The 21,879-nt window shown below is 35.2% G+C and overlaps 1 protein-coding gene across 13 annotated transcripts in view; it reads left to right on the plus strand.

The window, feature by feature from the left end:
• SCAPER (S-phase cyclin A associated protein in the ER) overlaps positions 1–21,879 on the plus strand; it is a 435,057-nt gene that overhangs the window by 219,294 nt on the left and 193,884 nt on the right. The window lies entirely within an intron of this gene.

Raw genomic sequence — 21,879 nt, forward strand, 5'->3', positions numbered from 1 at the left:
TACTATACTCTATTAAAAGGATATCTTTTCTTTGTTTTTAATGTCTTTATTTCTTTATTACATAAATGTATTCTTAAATAGATATTATTTAGTCTTGCTCATATTTGACCTTTATAAAATATCATACTGTAGACTTCTGTAATTTTTTCAATCAAAAGTAAAATTGTAAGTTTTATTTAGGCTTATAATTGTAGCTGTTTTTTATTTATTTTCTCTGTTGTATAGTAAGTACTTCATTGTGCTAATAATACAGTTTTTTAATACATTTTCCGGACAAGGACATTGTTTTTCAGAATTGAATTCATTCGGAGTTGAATGTGTATGGGTTTGTGTGAGAGAGAGAGAGAAAGAAAATGAGCGATTAGAGACAGTGCTGCTCAAACATTCTTGTATCAGAGCAAATGAACCCATTTCTCCAAAGTGGGGAGCCTCAGACTTTAGTCTACATCAGAATCACTTAGGACTTGTTAAAACACACCTCTCCTTGGGTTTCTGATTCAGTAGGTCTGGAGTGAGTCCTAAGAATTTGTATATCACAGGTGACACTGACGCTGCCGGTCCAAGGATCGTATTTTGAGAATTGTTGTGCTTGTCTAGGGCATATGCCTCAGGGATGGAATTACTGCGTTCTCGGGCACGTGAATGACCAGCTTCACAAGGTAGTGTTCGGCTGCATTTTGCCATCAGACAGCACAATCCTCTGTAGGACTGAGAGCAGCGTATTCACTGAGGCATTGCGGCAGAGCCCCGAAGAGTCAGCCTTCCGTATGACGCATCTCTTTCAGAGTGTCAGCGAGTTCAGAAACTGGTAATTGTCAGACATGTGCTAGATGGGAGTGTTTGGAGGTTTGATAATACCTTGAAAAAATCCCTATTTTAAAATTAGCACATGCTGATTATTTTATTTTTATAAAGGGCACTTATACTTGAACAAAAAAGGGTTCACTTGAAGATACCACTGTGTGTACCTTATCTCATGAATATTGTTTTAGAGAAGTAATCACAGAATTTCTGAGGAAAAAGTAAAATGATCTGTATAAGAAAGGTATTCAGTATGAAAATCTAAGTAAAGTTATTTCATTCACAAAGGGGCGATTTTACTGCAATACCACTGATTCCTTATAATTTGGGGAAGAAAAATGTAGTCTGGCTCCCGGTCTAAATGGTCTGTGTCAGAAACCTTGCTGTAAAGCTGTCCTCAGAGTATACACTGCAGGACCACCTGAGAGTCTAAACTTACCTACAGTAAGATCCTTTTGCTATTTTTATAACTAAAATCCCTTTTACCTAGCCAAGACAGACTCACTTTATGTGGAATTCTGTTCATAGTGTTATACTGACATTTCAGTGTAATTCAGCTGATATTTATGATTTCAGTCTAGGAATTGTAAATAACCATTCCTTTTTGTTTGGAAAACTGCCTGGAGTAACAAAATCATTAGAGCCAAAGCCAAGTACCCAGTGAAGGATTTGAAGACAGCCTAGAAGTGACAAGGGTGGGACCGGTGGAATTTGGACATGTACTTACTGAGGAATGAATCTTGAGATCTTTATCCTCTTAACTGAGATCACAACACAGTGATGCTTGCTATTACTGCTTTGATACGGTTTTCCTTAGATACTTTTTCTAAAGTTCTGAGAACTACTTTAGAACCAACAGGTTAAACTTTTGTGATGCATAAAAATACTGTTGTAATGAAAAAAAATACTCTTACAATGAAAGAGATCAGGAAATTAATGAAGCATGAAAATTATAGTACTTATATTTGTGTCATGTCCCTTCTGACTTTCTGGTTCTCTGATTTTGCTTAGAAACAGAGTTTGTAAGCTGTGTTGCGTATGTTATAATTTTTAACAAATTCCACCCAATTCTGCAAGAAATATGGTGGTCTAGATAGAGTACTTGCACCCACTCTACCAACAAAAATATCTAAAAATACTGGGGAAAATTTAAAGTAACTTTATTAAAAGCATCAAATTGCTAAGAAGAAATGGAGGAATTACCAGGTCAAAGAAAAAACAAGAATTTAGGAAGTTGTATTCAATTATAACTGAATCCCCCAAGAGCATTTGCCAGGCTGGCAAATGTAAGTTATGATTTGCAAGCCTCATGGGGTAGGGAACAAAAGTAAAGGCTTAAGGGCTGTCTAAGATATGACATCTAACACTTTTTCTGTTTATAAAGATAAGACCACCATAACCTATTTTGTAACATAATCATGAACCCTCTTACCCCATTCTCAGAGATTACAAAGAAAGTGCCTTGGCATAGTGCAGAAGTTATAACTATAATCCAGCTGTGGTCTTGCAGGCCAAATACACATCACCTGTATCATTTCAAATGGTGAATTGAATTTAAAGTAATCCCAGATTGATTAGGGGTGTCCATAGGAACTTGGCAGAAAGAAATGCAAGTCCTGTTTAAAGAAAATACCTTTATCCTAGGCCTCAGATAGTTTCTGTCAAGTAATTTTATAAGAACAAGTAGCCACAGTCGAAAAAATGAGGTGCAAAAGTAAATAAATCATTATGAGTAATAGCAAGCAGAAACTAGAATTGCAAGGCTTTTTAAGTACCAGTTAAAGATTATAAAACTATGTTTTTTATCTTTTAAAGAAATAAAAACCTTGAAAATATCTAGTTCTGGACAGAGTAGGTAATTCAGAACACTTCTCCTACTGATGCCAATTAATAAAGTTAGGCAAAATATAAATTGGAACTGAATGACTAACAAAGTAGTGAGGAATTACTGGGCTGAGATCTGGGAACATGCCATTTTGGGGTTGGGTACAATTGGTGATCCAAAAGAAGTGGATGAGAATCTGAGTAATACTTTTGACATTGTTGCAGAACTGGTGGATTAAAAATGTTGGAGTCTAGGACTATCGGTGGTAGGGCCTGGGGCAAAATCCCCATGTTTTGGGCTGAGATATTAAAGGGCTGCACTAGGTGAAAGGGTAGATTGGAAGTATGGCATTCATTGTACAGACCACAGCTCAACTTTAAATCATCTAGGTAGCAGCTGAAAAAAAATCACAATTGCCGAAAAACAAAAAAAGTAGAGTAATCTTGGATTGCTAACACCTCCAGGGGCCTGATAGAAGAAGTATATGGGAAATCTACTCTGGAGGAAGATAATATCAATCTAAGTTTCAAATTATTTCAACAAAATAAATTTCAAATACAGTGTCTGGCAGAGTAAGATAATTAAGCATATAAAGAGGCAAGACAGCATGGATAAAAATCAATGGAAACAGACCAACAGGGAAATGCTTACTGTGTTCAAGAATATACATATTATTTTCTAAAAAGTATAGCACATTTGAAAAAAATAGAAATTTAAGAACTGAACATTTTAGCAATCAAAATTAAGAAAACTATACATCACATAACAGAATAAACCCAATGAAGAGAAAATTCATATATTCTAAGATGGACCTACATGTGAAAAGTCAAAATAAACTTTTAGGAAATAACAAAGAAGAATATATTCTTGACTTTGAGGTTTTCACAGGACAAGGAAAAGACACAAAAGAAATTAACTGTATAGGGAAGTGATAAATTTGCATTAAAAATCAGAAATTTTATTCATCAAAAGACACCAGAAAAATAATAAAAAGACAATAGAATGAAAGAAGATCTTTATAACTCATTAAGAAATTGAATCCAGGGCAGCCCGGGTGGCTCAGCAGTTTAGCACTGCCTTCAGCCCAGGGGTTGATCCTGGAGACCCAGGATTGAGTCCCGTATCTGGCTCCCTGCATGGAGCCTGCTTCTGCCTGTGTCTCTGCTTCTCTCTCTCTCAGAATAAATAAATAAAATCTTAAAAAAAAAAAAAAAAAGTATCCAGAGTAGATAAGGAATTCTTACAAGTTAATAAGAAAAAGAGATGAACAGCCAGTAGGAAAATGGTTAAGATAATAGGCTTTCCCAATGCAAAGATAGTCAATCTCTTTAATAATCAGAAAATTACAATTGGGGGCACCTGGGTGGCTCAGTCAGGAATCTGCCTTTAGTTCTGGTCATGATCCCAAGTTCCTGGGATTGAGCCCCTCACCGGGCTTCCTGCTCAGTGGGGAGTTTGCTTCTCCTTCTCCCTCTGCTACTTCCCCTGGTTTGCCCTCTCTCACTCTCAAATAATCTTAAAAAACAGAAAAAGAAAATTCCAAATGAAAAACTCAGTGTGATACTGTGATTCATTTATCAGGATGGCAAAAATTAAAGACTGACAATACCAACTATTGGCAAAAATCTACAGCAATGGAATTCTCATGCACTGGAATGATATAAGTTAATGCTACCACTTTAGAAAGCAGTTTGTTATTATCAACTAAAGTTGCAGGCATACACATCATATTTTCCTTCTAGGTCTCTACCTTACAGAAAGCAATGCATATATGCACTAAGAGACATATATACAAATGGTCAGTAGCATTTTTATAATTACCAGATATGGGGGAAAAAACAAGTATCCATCAACAGCTAAATATATAAATTAGGGTGTATCCATATAACAGAATATTAGTCAACAAAAGAAAAATGAACTACAGTTGTAGTCAACAACACGGATGTATCTCAGAATGTTAGGTAGGCAAAACAAGTCACCAAAAAAAATATGTGTTTATGTGTGTACGTGTGTATATGTGTATACAAACATGTACATACGTACACTGTTACAGTTCCAGTTATATAAAGCCTAAGAATAACCAAAGTCCATATATTGTTTTTGAATGTATATGTAGAAGGGAAACTATAAAGAAGATACAGAAAATATTTCCCATAAAAATCAGGATAATGATTATTAAGGGAGTTGGGAGGGAAAGGTGATTGGGAAGATTCATGTAGGTGGCCTCTTGAGTTCTTCTAGTCTTTTTCTTGACCAGATGGCAATTATACAATGTTCGTGTTACAGTCATTCTTCAATTTGTACTTACATGTTTTCTCACTTTCCTGTATGTTTGTTATGTTTCACAATGAAACCATATTTAACATTCAAGTTAAAATAAATTGCTCCAAAACCTTTTGTTGCAGAAATGTTTGATTATTTCAAATAAGAGTTTCTAAAACATTCTTATATATGCAAAGGCATTTTCCTTGTTTGTGCCATTTTATTAAATTTGGTCCAAGTGAGCATGATTTGTATTTTCATTGACTTTTCTCATTACTCTGTGATGATAAACATTACATTTGAATTTGGATAGTAACAGCATCCCAGAAGCTTTCTGTGGTTTATCAGCAACATGAGACATTTGTATGCTGTTACTGTAAGTAAACAGTTTAAGCAGATGGATTGGACATGGAATTTTTCCAATTGCCTTTCCTAACTTTTTTTTTTTTAATCCTGCCAAACTTAGAGATTCAGCTGTGAATCTCTTGAAACTGAATAAGCAAACCTCATAGCTGATAGCAATCATAATTTGAACGGAATTGAGAGATGTCAAATCACAGTTGACTTTTTGATACCTATAGCAAACCCTGCCATTCTTTGGTGTTTTTAAAAATAATGTTGCAAAATTCCACCAGCAGATAACTGTGGAAGGTAGTAGAAAAGTACAAGCTCTTCCCAACCCTGTCCTTTTGTTCCCCTGCTCTTTGCCAACTGAGGTTTATGGCTATGTAACACATGCCTAGACTCAGAGATGAACCACTCATCCTGAGAGCTTTTTCAATCTAATTGTATTCAGAAAGTTGTGTTCAGGTCCTGCTAGACACTGCCTGTCCTTCAATTTGCATTTGGTTTTGCTTCTCTTATTTTCAGTTGGAATTATTCAGTTCAAGAATTCTATCATAGAAACCTCTGATTTTGATCCCCTCATTTTATTATGTTCTCAATTTATGTATTTATTTCCTCATGGCAGCTGATAAATAACTACACATAGCTTATATGAAACCCATATTTGAACAGAAGATGACAAATAAATCCTTTAGCCCAAAGCAAAATGAAAATATTTCTTATACCTTTTTCAACTAGTGTGTATTAGATGAGTGTAAGGAATGGAATTGTCACTTCAGGAATCTGACAAAGGTTTAATCTGTATATGGTTTCTATTTTTAAAAAGAAACAAGGAAAATGAAGGAGTGTTCATGTATTTTATCTTAGTGGTTACATAAATGTATGCAGTTGCCAAAACTCATCAAACTGAACACCTAAATCTGCATTTTATTATATGTTACCTATATCTCAGTAAAACAAAACAATTAGATAATAATGATTTCAAAATAACTTCTATTATTCTTTAGATGGTGAGGCTTGCTTTTATAAAAACATACTGTTTTAGTCGTCTCGAAATAATTTATTGTGGCTTTGTAAAAAGGACTCTTTAAAAAATTTTTTTAAAAGATTTATTTGAGAGAGAGAGCGAGAGAGAGAATGAGCATGAGCAAGCAGGGGGAAATGCAGCGGGAGAAGGAGAGAGAATCTCCAGCAGACTCCCCTCTGAGCATGGAGCCTGATGTGGGTCAATTCCACAACCCTGAGATCATGATCTGAGCCAAAACCAAAAGTCAGATGCTCAACTGACTGAGCCACCCAGGCGCTGCTGAAAAGGTCTCTTTTATTAATTTTAATTTTTATTTTTGAAAAGGACTCCTTTTTAAAAAGATTTTATTTATTTATTTATTCATGAGAGACAGAGAGAGAGGCAGAGACACAGGCAGAGGGAGAAGGAGGCTCCTGCAGGGAGCCCATGTAGGACCCGATCCTGGGACCCCGGGGTCACGCCCTGGACTTCGGTAGACGCTCAACCACTAAGTCACCCAGGTGTCCGGAAAAGGACTCTCTCTCTTTCTTCTTTTTCTTTTCTTTTCTTTTCTTTTCTTTTCTTTTCTTTTCTTTTCTTTTCTTTTCTTTTCTTTTCTTTTCTTTTCTTTTCTTTCTTTCTTCTTTCTTTCTTTCTTTCTTTCTTTCTTTCTTTTCTTTCTTTCGCAAAACTATTTTATTTTCCTACAAAAATAGAAGTTGTAAGTTACTCAACTTTTTTTTTTTGTATATATTTTTGTTGGAGTTTGATATGCCAACATATAGCATAACACCCAGTGCTCATCCCATCAATTGCCCCGCTCAGTGCCTGTCACCCAGTCACCCCAACCCCCCGCCCACCACCCCTTGTTCGTTTCCCAGAGTTAGGAGTCTCTCATGTTCTGTGTCCCTTTCTGATATTTCCCACTCATTTTCCCTCCTTTCTCCTTTAAGCCCTTTCACTATTTCTCATATTCCCCAAATGAATGAGACCATATAATGTTTGTCCTTCTCCAACTGACTTACTTCACTCAGCATAATACCCTCCAGTTCTATCCACATAGAAGCAAATGGTGGGTATTCGTCCTTTCTAATGGCTGAGGAATATTCCATGTATCCATAGACCACATCTTCTCTATCCATCATCTTTCAATGGACACCGAGGCTCCTTCCACAGTTTGGCTATTGTGGACGTTGCTGCTATAAACATCGGGGTGCAGGTGTCCTGCCGTTTCACTGAATCTGTATCTTTGGGGTAAATCCCCAGCAGTGCCATTGCTGGGTCATAGGGCAGGTCTATTTTTAACTCTTTGAGGAACCTCCACACAGTTTTCCAGAGTGGCTGCACCAGGTCACATTCCCACCAACCGGTGCAGGAGGGTTTCCCTTTCTCCACATCCTCTCCAACATTTGTGGTTTCCTGCCTTGTTAATGTTCCCCATTCTCACTGGTATGAGGTGGGATCTCATTGTGGTTTTGATTTGTATTTCCCTGATGGCAAGTGATGCGGAGCGTTTTCTCATGTGCTTGTTGGCCATGTCTTTGTCTTCCTCTGGGAGATTTCTGTTCACGTCTTCTGCCCTTTTCATGATTGGATTGTTTCTTGGGTGTTGAGTTTAATAAGTTCTTTATAGATCTTGGATACTAGCCCTTTATCTGATATGTCATTTGCAAATATCTTCTCCCATTCTGTAGGTTGTCTTTGAGTTTTGTTGGCTGTTTTCTTTGCTGTGGAGAAGTTTTTTATCTTGATTAAGTCCCAATAGTTCTTTTTTGCTTTTGTTTCCTTTGCCTTCCTAGATGGATCTTGCAAGAAGTTGCTGTGGCTAAGTCAAAAAGGGTGTTGCCTGTGTTCTCCTCTAGGATTTTGATGGATTCTTGTCTCACATTTAGATCTTTCAACCATTTTGAGTTTATCTCTGTGTCTGGTGTAAGAGAATGGTCTGGTTTCATTCTTCTGCACGTGGCTGTCCAATTTTCCCAGCACCATTTATTGAAGAGACTGTCCTTTTTCCAGTGGATAGTCTTTCCTGCTTTGTCGAATATTAGTTGACCATAGAGTTGAGGGCCCATCAGAAAAGGACTCTTTTAAAAGCAAATGAATTAGTTATAAAAACTTGATGAATATTGACAGTGTTTGTTTATAGGAACATCCTCTACACAATTTGTGATATTTTCTATTATGATTATAAAAATTAACATTTGTACAAAATAATGAATAATTATAACAGCAAAAATCCCAGTGATTAGTTGAAAAATACAACATTGCTAACATCCTAGAACACTGACTATCCGTATTTATTTTGCCATTCATAGTATTTCAATAAACAACTATTGCTTTGACTTTATCTTACTTTTCTTTATAGTTTGATTCCCTAAGAGTATGTCCATGGATAATATATGTTCATTTAAACATGTCTGGTTTTGAACTTCATGGAATGGAATGCTACTCTCTAATTTGGTGTCTTGCCTCGATCAGGATTATGTATTTAGGAATTTATGTTATAGACGCTTTTTTCAGTTGCTGTATACTACATCATTTTACCACCTGCTACAATGATACCTTCTCCATTCGGCCATTGACGGGCACTTGGGTTGTTTTTAATGAAAAAGTTTGGTTCTATCCTGATACTCATGTGCAAGGATTTCTCTAGGTGGTGGAATTCTTGGGTCATGAGGTATGTATATCTTAAAATTTTCTTGATAATGCTACCTTGCTTTCCAATTAACATACTACCAGGAGAGTATAAAAGTCCCATTGCTCTTGTTTTCTAACACTTGGCATTACCAGACTTTTTAATGTTTGCTGATATATTTTTTAAGATTTCATTTATTTGATAGAGAAAAAGAAAGTGTAAGCTGTGGTAGAAGGAGAGGGAGAAACAGGCTCCCTGCTGTGTGGTTTTACTATGAATCTCTGTTGTCTGATCGATTTAGGCACCTATTTGTATTTATTGACCATTTGAATTCTTCTCTTGTGACTTGTGTGTTCTCAAATCTTTTGCCCAATTTTCTACTAATTTGTAGGAATTCTTCATATGCTCTGGACAATAGCTCTAGCTCATTCAAATGTATTAAAGGTATCTACTCTTATTATTCAGCTTTCTTTTTACTCTCTTTTGGCTCTTTTGAAGAAGTTCTTAATTTTAATGTGGATATATTTATCAGTATTTTATGATGAATAGTTATTGCTCTTCTTTGTAAACTGTCTTCCTACTCCAGAGTCAAGAAGATCTTTTTCTGTATACTCATCTTGAAGTTTTATAGTGTTGTCTTTACTTTTAGTTTGCTATCCCCATGGAATTAATTTTTCTGTTTATTGTGATACAGAGGTTTAATTTCACTTCTTTTTCCCAGCTGGATGCTTAATTTCTTGACCACCATTTATTGAAAAGACCAGTTCTCCCTACTGTTCTTTGGTATCTCCTCTATCATAAATCAGAGGTTTGTAAATACAGTTGTTTTTCCTAGTTTCTCTGTTGTTGTACTTTATTCTCTTTCCAGTCATCTCTGATATGCTCTTAAAACCATCCATTAATTTCATAATTTTAATCACATTTTATTTTTCCAGTTTAGAAAGCCTACTTTTCAAATCTGCTGTGTCCTTTCTAATAATTTCTTGTTATTTACAGATGTTTGAAAATTTACCTTTTATTTATAACAAAGAAAAAAATAATTATTTCAATAGTCTGTCTCTGATAAACCCAGTATTTCATGTCTTTGAGTATATGTTTACATTGTCTATTGTTTTTCCATGATCTTTCTTATGATGTCTTGTTTCCTTCTTAACCTCTTAATTTTTCATTATATGCTACTCATAATTGTTGAGAAATTTTGCATCTATAGTCTGCAGTTTTCTAGTGATGTCTTTATCTAGTTTAAGTGTCTGGACAATACTGCCCTATTGGAACGAATTGGGTAGTATTTCCTCTACTATTTTTTTTTTTTTTTTTTTGAAGAGTTTGAGAAGGATTGGTGTTAATTCTTCTTTAAATGTTTGGTAAAATTCACCAGTGAAGCCAATTTGGTTCTGGATTTTTCTTTGTTGGGAGATTTATGATTCCTGACTCAGTCTCTTTACTTGTCACAGATCCATTCTGATTTTCTATGTCTTTTTAAATCAGTTTTTGTAGTTTGCGTGTTTCTAGGAATTTGTCTATTTCATCTAGGTTATCTAACTTGTTGGCACATATATGTTGATCATAGTAAATTCTTAATCCTTTTTATTTCTTTAAGAACATTAGAACAACCTCAAATATTTTTGATTTTAGTCATTTCAGTCTTTGCTTTTTTCCTCAGTCTGCCAAAAGTTTTGTGAATTTTGTTGAAATTTTCAAAAAACAACTTTTGGCTTCATTGATTTTTCTTTAATCTTTTAAATTTCCTTTAGTTTTGGGTTGGCAAATGGATATGGTTTGCTCTTTTCCTACTTCCTTAAAATGTAAAATTAAGTTACTGATTTGAGATCTTCGTGGGTTTGTTTGTTTGTTTTAAGGAAAATAAATTTCCCTATGAGCACTGCTTTCACTAAATTCTGTAAGTTTTGTCTTTTCATTATTTCAAAATATTTTCTAATTTCTCTTGTGATTTCTTTTTTTGACAATTATTTCATTTTAATTCTAGTGTAATTAACATAACAGTGTTACATTACTTTGAGGTGTATGATACACTGTACTCCTAATCTCCTTTATCTGTTTCACCCATCCTGCACTTGCTTCCCCTCTTTTAACCATCAGTTTGTTCGCTAGACTTCAGAGTCTGTTTTTTGGCTTGTTTCTACTTTTCTTTATTTTTTGTTTCTTAAATTCTATGTTTAAGTGAAACCAAATGATATTTTCTTTCTCTGACTTATTTTCCTTAGCATTATACCCTCTGCATCCATCCATGTTGTTGCAAATTGCAAGATTTCATTCTTTTTATGGTTGAGTAATATTCCATTTTTGTATTTAAGCACATCTTCTTATCCATTCATCTACTGATGGACACATGGGGTGCTCCCATAATTTGGCTATTGTAACTAATGTTGCAGTAAAACACAGGGGTGCATAAATCTTTTTGAATTAGTGTTTCCATGCTTTTTGGTAAATATCCAGTAGTACAATTACTAGATCATATAATAATTCTGTTTTTAATTTTTTGAAGAACCTCCATGCAATTTTCTACAGTAGCTGCATCAGTTTGCATTCCAGCCAACAGTACACAAGGATTCTTTCTTCTCCACATCCTCATCAGCATTTATTTCTTGTCTTCTTTATTTTAGTCATTCTGACAGGTGTGAGATGCTCTTGTGATTTATTTGGCCCATTGGTTATACAAGAATGCATTGTGTGATTTCCACAAACGTGTGAATTTTCCAGATTTCCTTATTACTGATTTCTAATTGTAGTCCCTGTGGTCAGAGAAGTTAAACTGTATAATTTCAGTCTGTCAAAATTATTTATATTGTGGTTATTGTATTTGAATAATTTTTAAGAATAAATTGAGACTAATAGTGTCTTCCTCTGGGAATATTTTCGTTTCCTTTCATTAGGTGCTAAGAGTACCAGTGTTTCTGGAACTGTCTTAATCCAAGTTCAAATTCTAAGGTTCCCAAGGCCACCTGAGTGTCCTGAACCTGCATGTTGACTGATTGGCCAATTTTATTTTATTTTATTTTATTTTTAAAATTTTTATTTATTTATGATAGTCACACAGAGAGAGAGAGAGAGAGGCAGAGACATAGGCAGAGGGAGAAGCAGGCTCCATGCACCAGGAGCCCGACGTGGGATTCCATCTCCGCTGCGCCACCCAGGGATCCCTGATTGGCTAATTTTAATTTCATGCTTATTGGGTAGCCTGGGTGGCTCAGGGGTTTAGCGCCTGCCTTAGGTCCAGGGTGTGATCCTGGGGATCCTGGATCAAGTCCCACATCAAGCTCCCTGCATGGAGTCTGCTTCTCCCTCTGCCTGTGCCCCTGCCTCTCTCTCTCTCTCTGTCATGAATAAATAAAATCTTTAAAAAAAATAAACAAAACAATAACGAATTTTGAGGACAAGCTCAAAAATAAACTAGCATGATAGCTAGCTCTTTAAAATGTTGACAGAAGGGGATCCCTGGGTGGCGCAGCGGTTTGGCGCCTGCCTTTGGCCCAGGGCGCGATCCTGGAGACCCGGGATCGAATCCCACATCGGGCTCCCGGTGCATGGAGCCTGCTTCTCCCTCTGCCTGTGTCTCTGCCTCTCTCTCTCTCTCTCTGTGACTATCATAAATAAATAAAAATTAAAAAAAAAATAAAAAAAAATAAAATGTTGACAGAAGACAGTTAACAAACAAAAAATGCTTAAATAACTTCATTTTTCAAGTTGCTTCATTTAAAAATATATATATATTTATTCATTCATGAGAGACATACAGAGAGGCAGAGACATAGGCAGAGGGAGAGGCAGGCTCCCTGTGGGGAGCCCAATGCAGGACTCGCTCCCAGGACCCTGGGATCATGACCTGAGCAGAAGGCAGATGCTCAACAGCTGAGCCACCTGGGCTGCCCAAGAATGAAGTTTTTGAGAGTCTTTCATTGAAAGCTTTACGTTTTATCATTCTATAAATGTTTCTCACTGGTTAGCAAAAGCAGCTTTGAGGGATATGCTTTTCTGTCTCTTGGTTTTCACCCCCTCCTGAATTTTGACTTGCAGTTATCTCTCTGGTAATTTGAATTCATTTAAGGATATCTTTAAATGTTAGCTTTTTTGGTTGTTTTCACCAGGAGAGCTTATCTTCATTTCCTTACTTGCCTTTTTTTTTTTTTTAAAGATTTTATTTATTTATTCATAGAGACGAGAGAGAGAGAGAGAGAGAGAGAGGCAGAGACACAGGCAGAGGGAGACACAGGCTCTATGCAGGGAGCCCAACGACAAGGGACTCAATCCCTGGCCTCCAGGATCATACCCTGGGCTGAGGCAGCGCTAAACCACTGAGCCACCCTGGCTGCCCATACTTGGCATTTTTTAATGAAATAGTCCTTCTAGTATCATTTTAAACCACATTATCAAAATATATAAGAGAATGGAAGGATATTAGGATAATGTCTGTAATGGGGCACTGGGGTGGCACAGTCAGTTAAGTGTTGGGCTCTTGATTTTGACTCAGGTCATGGTCTCAGATAAGATTGAGCCCTGCATCCTGCTCCCTGCTCAGTGGAGAGTCAGCTTCTCTCCTTCTGCCCTTCCTCCCATTCACACATGTGCACATGCACACTCTCTCTAACTCATTCTCTCTCTCCCTCTCTCTAAAAATAAGTGAGATCTTTAAAAATAGTTTTAAAAAATAATGTCTGTAGCATCAGGATTTGGGGAAATGGCTGTTCCAGTTATCTAGTTGTGTGAGGATCAACCTGTTTCATATCAAGCCATGTTGTAAACTTTGGAAAACAGGTGTATGTTGTCTTCTGCCTAGGAAAGCATCACATGTGGAGGATTTAGTTTAAAAAAAGATTGAGGTCTGTATTTGCTGACTGAGCATAGTACAGGTCCTCATTCAGAAGAGTATTATTTGGTTCTTGACTAGAACTGCAGAAAACTGGCCCAGAGCCATCTTTATAACTAAATCCCAGCTACACTCCCCCCCTTTTTTTTCTTGGTGGTTATTTGTTATATCCTCTTAGAAGTAGGAAGATAATGGTATGCCTCATAAAAGCTAAGCATGATGACCAAAATCAGTATTCATCTAGTTAGGTGAATGCTTATCTACTGTGATTAAACACATTTCCTTGGAATATTGCTGAAGGAGAACACTCAAAGCCATTTGATACAAAAGTATACTTCCCTAGAGTGTCAATTTTATTCAAACATTAGAGGAAAAAAATGACTAAAATTTTTATAGTCTGAAATTTTTCTCTATAGCTATACAAAAGAAAATTTTAATATTATCTCTTGAAGAAAGGTAATTTATAAAATACTTTGTGGCAAACTAGTAGATAAAATTTTCAACAAAACATGTCAATTACATTAAGCAAGAAGTGTCATGAGCATGATATTTGACTGCTGGAAGTAGGACCATGAATTATATAATCTTAATGTGCTAAAATTGACAATGCTATTGATAAAATTATTTATTGAGTAGATCTCTCTTATAATTAAAAATAAATAAGTAAATAGATAATAGTGTATAAGGCCTGTTCACACAAAAATGGAACAGAATAGAAAACCCAGAAATAACCCCACAGTTTGTATGGTCAGTTAATTTTCAACAAATCAGGAAAAGAATATCCAATGGAAAAAAGCCTCTTCAACAAATGGTGTTGGGAAACCTAGAGAGCAACGTGCAAAAGAATAAAATTGGACCACTTTCTTATGCACAAAAATAAATTGAAAACGTATTACAAACCTAAATGTGAGACCAGAAACCATAAAAATCTTAGAAGAAAACATAGGCAATAAGTTCTTTGACATTGGCTGTAGCACCTTTTCTTTTTAGATAAGTTTCCTGAGGCAAAGGAAACAAAAGCAAAAATAAACTATCGGGACTATATATATTTAAAAAAAAAAAAGCTTTACACAAAGAAGGAAACAAAACTAAGAGGCAACATACAGAATGGGAGAAGATAATCTGTAAGTGGCATATTCAATAAATGGTTTGTATCTAAAATACATAAAGAACTGATACAACTTAACAGCTCCCAAACCAAATAATCCAATTTAAAAATGGGCAGAAGGCATGAACAGATAGTTCTCCAAAGAAGACATCCAAATGGCCAGCAGACCCATGAAAAGATGTTCATCATCACTCATTAGGGAAATGCAAATCAAATACACAGTGATCAGCAATACAAGAAACAATGGATGTTGGTGGAGATGTGCAGAAAAACACTTGTGCACTGATGGTGGGAATGTAGAATGTGGAAAACCGCATAGAGGTTCCTCAGAAAGTTAAAAATAGATCTACCTTAGGATCTAGCAATCACACTACTGGGTATTTACCCAAAGAATACAAGAACACTAATTCAAAGGGATTCCTTGCCTTTATAATAGGCAAGATTTAGAAGCAGCCCAAATGTCCATTGATTGGTGAATAGATAAGGAGATATATAGCACACACACAGACATATATATATATATATCTCACACCTTTATATATCACACACACACGCATATATGTATATAATGATATTCCATATTCAGCCATAAAAAGAATGCAGTGTTACCATTTGCAACAACATAAATGGAGCTAGAGTATAATGCTAAGTGAAATAAGTTAAAGACAAATATGACATGATTTCACTCATGTGGAATTTAAGAAACAAAACAGATGAACAAAGGGAAGAGAAAGAGAGAAACCAAGAAACACTCTTAGTGATAGAGAATAAACTGATGGTTACTAGAGCGGCAGGGTGTGGGGAGTTTGGTTAAATAGGTAATGGAGATTAAGGATTGCACTTATGATGAGCACTGGGTGATAAATGGTGTTGTTGAATCACTAGACTGTATACCTGAAACTAATATAACACTGGATATTAACTAATTAAAATTAAAATAAGCACTTAAAAAGAGAACCTGTTCAACTCAGCTTATGCCATGAGTGATTTCGCCTCTCAGTGAGGAGTTACGATTGAAGTTTCTGCCCATAGCAACCTGACAGTATTCCATCATGCTACTTCTCTGGCAATATTCTGTTCTTGGGCTCAACTTAGTGATTGATTACCTGATGCAATGAGTAAACACTCATTATTTTTAACCACATTTATATAAATCTAGATTCTTGGAAATAGTGACAGTAAAAAATGAGAAATTGCCTATATGAGGACCTTGATACTGTCTTCAGTTCAGTTCTTTTCATTAGTAGCCTCCGTTCACATACCTTATATATATATATATATACTAAGTAAAGCAGATAGAAAACTCTCTTCCTCCTCCATGGCATATAATATAAAACATTTTCTGGTTAATATAAACAAAATATCATGAAAGAGATGCAAAAAACTATTCATTTTTTTCAAGTAAAATATTCATGAAACCTTAACTTATTTCTTGCTATTACTAGGTATAAATCATATGTATCTGGAAATTCCATTTTTCTGACATTAGAGATTCTTAAACGGACCTTTGGAATAACTACCTTAGAATAAATCAAATCATTCAGGTTGTCCTCTATTCCATTCCCAGGAACTATGAAGAAACAGGATTGTTGAAAGTTGTGTGTGCTATGGGTAAAAATTGGGCCATCAATGGAAGGTATTTAAGGAAGCAGCTGAAAGCAATGTTAAAAGCTTGGACCTAGAACCTCCTACCTCTTTTATAAAAAAATTTTATTTAAATTCTAGTCAGTTAACATATAGTGCAATATTGGTTTCAGGAGTAGAAGTCAGTGATTCGTCACTTAGATGCAATACCAGGTGCTCATCACAACTGCCCTCCTTAATACCCATCAGCCACTATCCCACCCCCCCACCCACCTCCTACCTCTTTATTGTGTGACACTAGAAAAATTAATCTCCCTGCTTTAGTTTCCTTATTAGTAAAATGTATGATATTGATACACCCTAAAGGATGGTGTGGCTATTAAATAATATATGTTAAACCCCTGCAGTCAGTAGGTAGTCAGCTGATATGTGTTACATCTGATATGTGTTATATAAGACAAAGAGCTGATTTTTGAAATGAAAACAAAATTGACAATACTTAGGTAAACTAAGAAAAGAAGAAAAGATTCAAATAAAGTCAGAAAGAAATGTTACAAGTGATACCACCAAAATGCAAAAGGTCATAAGGGACTACCGTGAACAGTTATATATCATCAGATTGGACAACCTAGAAGAAATGGATAAATTCCTGGTAATACATGACCTATAAGTCTGAATTATGAAGAAATAGAAAATATGAACAGAGAGATAAGTAAAGAGATTGAGTCAGTAATAAAAAAGTTCCCAAGAAAGAAAAGCCCAGGACCACATAGTTTTACTGGTCAGTTCTACTAAACATTTAAAGGAATATTAATACTAATCCTTTTTTATTACAAACTATTCCAAAAAAGTTGAAGAGAACACTGTGATACTCATTTTATGATACCATCATTACATTGGTATCAAAGCCAGAAAAGGATACTACAATAAAAGAAACCACTGGCCATTTTCTCAGATCAACATAGGTGCAAAATCCTCAACAAAACAGTAGCAAACCAAATTCAAAAGAATTATCACTGTTCCTAGAAGAAAACAGGGAAAAAGTTCCTTGACACAAGTCTTGGCAGTGATAATTATAAACCAAATTAAAAAGATTATCATGACCAAGTGAGATTTATTCATGAAATGCAAGGATAATTTAACATACACAAATCCATGAAGGTGATATACCACATTAATAGAATTAAAGATAAAAAGCTTTCAACAGAATTTCACATGCCTTTGTCATAAAACTCCCAACAAATTGGTTATGGAAGTTATAGAAGAAACATGCAAACACATAATAAAAGCCATATTTGACAAGCCTGCAGCTAACATTGTGCTCAGCAATGAAAGTTCGAAAGCTTTTCCTCGAAGATCAGGAACAAGGCAAGGATGCCAACTGTCACCACTCCAATTCAATACAGTATTGGAAGTCCCAGCTAGAGCAGTTAGGCAAGAAAAAGGAAATAAAAAGTATCCAAACCAGAAAGGAAGAAGTAGAATTGTCTCTGTTTGACAATGATAAATAAGATCTTGTATATAGAAAATCCTGAAGACTGCACAGGAAAACTGTTATAACTAAGAAATGAAATCACTGAAGTTGCAGTAAACAAAATCAGCATACATAAATTAGTGTTTCTAAATACTAACAAGGAGGTGTCTGGAAAAGAAATAAAGAAAACAATTCCATTTTCAGTAGTAGCAAACCCATAAAACATTTAGGAATATATTTAACCAAGGAAGCGAAAAATCTGTACACTGAAAACTATAATACATTAATGAAAGAAATAGAAGACTATACAAATAAATGGAAAAAATGCTATCTTCATGGATTAGAAGAACTAATAACATTATTAGTGTGTTTATACTATTCAAAGCCATCTATAGATTCAACACAAACTCTATTAAAATTCAAATGGTGTTTTCCACAGAAATAGAAAAAACAATCCATTGGAGCCACAAAAGACCTAATAGCCAGAGTGATCCTAGAAAGAACAAAGTTGGAAATATCATATCTCCTGATTTCAGGCTATATTTTAAAGCTCTGGGAATTAAAACAGTTTGGTACTGGCATAAAAACACACTGACAAATGGAACAGAATTAAGAGCCTGGAAATAAACCCACACACATACAGTCAACTATTTGACACGGGAGCCAAGTATAGTCAATAGGGATGGGATAGTCCTTCAATACGTGGTGTAGAGCAAAGCATAATCACGTGCAAAATAAAGACTTTTTCTTACAAAAATTAGCTAGTCAAATCGTGTTGTACACCTTAAATTTACACAGTTCTGTGTGTTAATTATATGTTAATAAAACTGGAATAAAATAACTCTAAATGGGCCTAAATGCCTAAGTGTAAGACTCTGAATCATAAAGTTCCTAGAAGAAAACGGAAAAAGTTCCTTGACACAAGTCTTGGCAGTGATTGTATGGGTATGACACCAAAGCACAAGCAACAGAAGCAAAAATAAACAACCGAGTCTGTATTTAACTTAAGAGCTTATGCACATCAAAATATACAACCAGCAAAATGAAAAGGCCTCTGGAATGGAAGAAATTATTTGTTAACCGTATCTGATTAGGGGTTAATAACCATAGATAATATAAGGAACTCCTACAGCTCAGTAGCTAATCATCATTATCCTTGTCATCTGATTTAAAAATGGGCAAAGGGCATGAAAAGACATTTTGTCAAAGAACACATACCAGTGGCCAAAAGGTTTATGAAAAGGTGCTCACCATCACTAATCATTAGGAAAATGCAAATCAAACCCACAGTGAGATCTCACCTTCTACCTGTTAAAATGGGCAATGCCAAATAGACAATTAAGAGTTATCGTAAGGATGTGAAGAATAGGAAACCCTTGTGTACTGTTGGTAATATAAATTGATGTTGCCATTAGGGAAAATAGTAGGGAGGCCCCTCAAAAATTTTAAATAGAACCACCCTATGATACAGCAATCCTACTTCTGGAATGTAATTTAGGTAAATGAAATCACTATCTTGAAGAGATAGCAGCATTCCCGTGATCATTACAGCATTTTCACAATAGCCCAGACATGGAACTACCTCATCAACAGATGAATGGATGAAGAAAATGTGGTCTGTATGTACAATGGAATATTATTTAGCCACAAAAAAGGTGATACCTTGCCATTTGTGACAACATGGATGGACCTTGAGGGTGTTAAACAATGTGAAATAAATTAGGGAAAGACAATGTGTGGTCTCGCTAATATGTGGAATCTAAAAAAATCAAACTCATAAGATAAGTAGAGAGTAGAATGGGGCTGCCAGGGCCTAGGGGGATGGGTAGAGTAAATGAAGAGATGTTAATTAAAGGATATAAACCTCTGGTTATAAGATGAAACTTGAGAGTGTTACATACTTAAAAGTTACTAACAAATTAGACCTTAAAGCTCCTTAACCTCCCCCCACACACACACAGGAAACAGTAATTATGTGAGGTGATGGAGTTGTTGACTAACCTCATTGTAATGATTATTTTGTAATAAATATATGTATCAAATCATCACATTGTGCACCTCTAGCTTCCACATAGTTATATGTCAATTATATCTCAAATCTTTTGCTTTTGTTTCCCTTGCCTCAGGAGACATATCTAGAAAAATGTTAATACTGCTGATGTCAGAGAAATTGCTGCCTATGCTCTCTTTTAGGATTCTTATGGTTTTATTTTTTTTAAGATTTATTTATTCATGAGAGACACAGAGAGAGAGGCAGAGACACAGGCAGTGGGAGAAGCAGGCTCCATGCAGGAAGCCCAATGCGGGACTCGATCCCCGGACCCAGGGTCAGGCCCTGGGTTGAAGGCGTTGCTAACCGCTGAGCCACCTGGGCTGCCCTACAGTTTTCTATATAGAGTATCATGTCATCTACTAAGTGAAAGTTCTTCTTCCTTACCAATTTGGATTCCTTTTATTTCTTTTATTATTTTTATTTATTTTTATTATTATTATTATTATTTTTGTCTAATTGCTGTGGCTAGGATTTCCAGGACTGTGCTAAATAACTGGTGATAGTGGACATTCTTCCTTGACTTGTTCCTGATCTTAGAAGAAGACTCACCACTGGGTATAACGCTTGCTGTGAGTTTTTCGTAGATGGCCTTTATTACGTTGACATATTATGTTATCATTACAAACCTACTATGTACAGGTTTTGGTAATGAATGGTTATTGTACCTTATCAAATGCTTTTTTGCATCTATTGAAATGATCATATGGTTTTTATTCTTTCTCTTGTTGACCTGTGATATATCACCTAGATTGGTTTGTGAATAATTGAACCACTTTTGTATCCCAGGAATAAATCCCACTTGATCATGGTCTATGACCTTTTTAATGCATTGCTGGATTTGGTTTGCTGTATTTTATTGATGATTTTTACATCTATGTTTGTAGCAATACTGGCCCATAATTCTCCTTATTGGTCTTATCTTTACCTGGTTTTAGCATCAAGGTAATGCTTGCCTCATAGAATGAATTTGGAAACTTTCCTTCTTCCTCTATTTTGAATAGTTGGAGAAGAATAGATATTAAATATTTGATAAAATTCACTTGTGAAGTCATCTGGTGAAGCAGACTTTGTTTGCTGGGAGTCTTTTGGTTACCAGTTCAATTTCATCACTGGTAATCAGTCTATTCAAATTTTCTATTGCTGATTCCGTTTTTGTAGGTTATATGTTTCTAGAAATTTATCCATTTCTTCTTCATTGTCTAATTTGTTGGTATATAATTATTCATAATATTCTCTTATAAGCCATATTTCTGTGGTGTTGGTTATCATTTCTTCTCTTTTATTTTTTATTTTCTTTGAGTCTTTTTGAGTCTTTCCTCTTTTTCTTTTTTTTTTTTTCTTTGATGAGTCTGGCTAAAGGCTTATCAATTTTGTTGATCTTTTCAAAGAACCAGCTTCAGATGTCATTGATTTGTTCTGGTTTATTAGTTTCTATTTTATTTCTAATCTAATCCTTATTATTTCCTCCCTCCTACTGGTTTGTGGTTTGAGGTTTGTTTTCTTTTTCTAGCTCCTTTAGGTATAAGGTTAGGTTCTTAATTTGAGATTTTTCCCTGCTTCTTGAGGTAGGCCTGTGTTGCTATGAACTTCCCTCTTAGAACCACTTTTGCTGCATCCCAAAGGTTTTAGACTGTCGTGTTTTTATTTTTGTCTCCATTTTTGTTTTATTTCTTCTTTAATTCTTGGTTGACCATTCATTGTTTAGTAGCATGTTATTTAACCTCTATACATTTGCGTTCTTTTCGTATTTTTTTTCTTGTGGTTGATTTCTAGTTTTCATAGTGTTGTCAGAAAAAAATGCATGGTACAACTTTAAGCTTTTTGAATTTGTTGAGATTAATTTGTGGCCTAACATGAAATCTATTGGAGAATGTTCTATGTACAGTTGAAAAGTATGTGTATTCTACTGTTTTAGAATAGAATATTCTGAACATATCTGTTAGATTCATCTGGTCTAATGT

The sequence above is a fragment of the Canis lupus genome, chromosome 30 (assembly GCF_003254725.2).
Source record: "Canis lupus dingo isolate Sandy chromosome 30, ASM325472v2, whole genome shotgun sequence".
Classification (NCBI taxonomy): domain Eukaryota; kingdom Metazoa; phylum Chordata; class Mammalia; order Carnivora; family Canidae; genus Canis; species Canis lupus.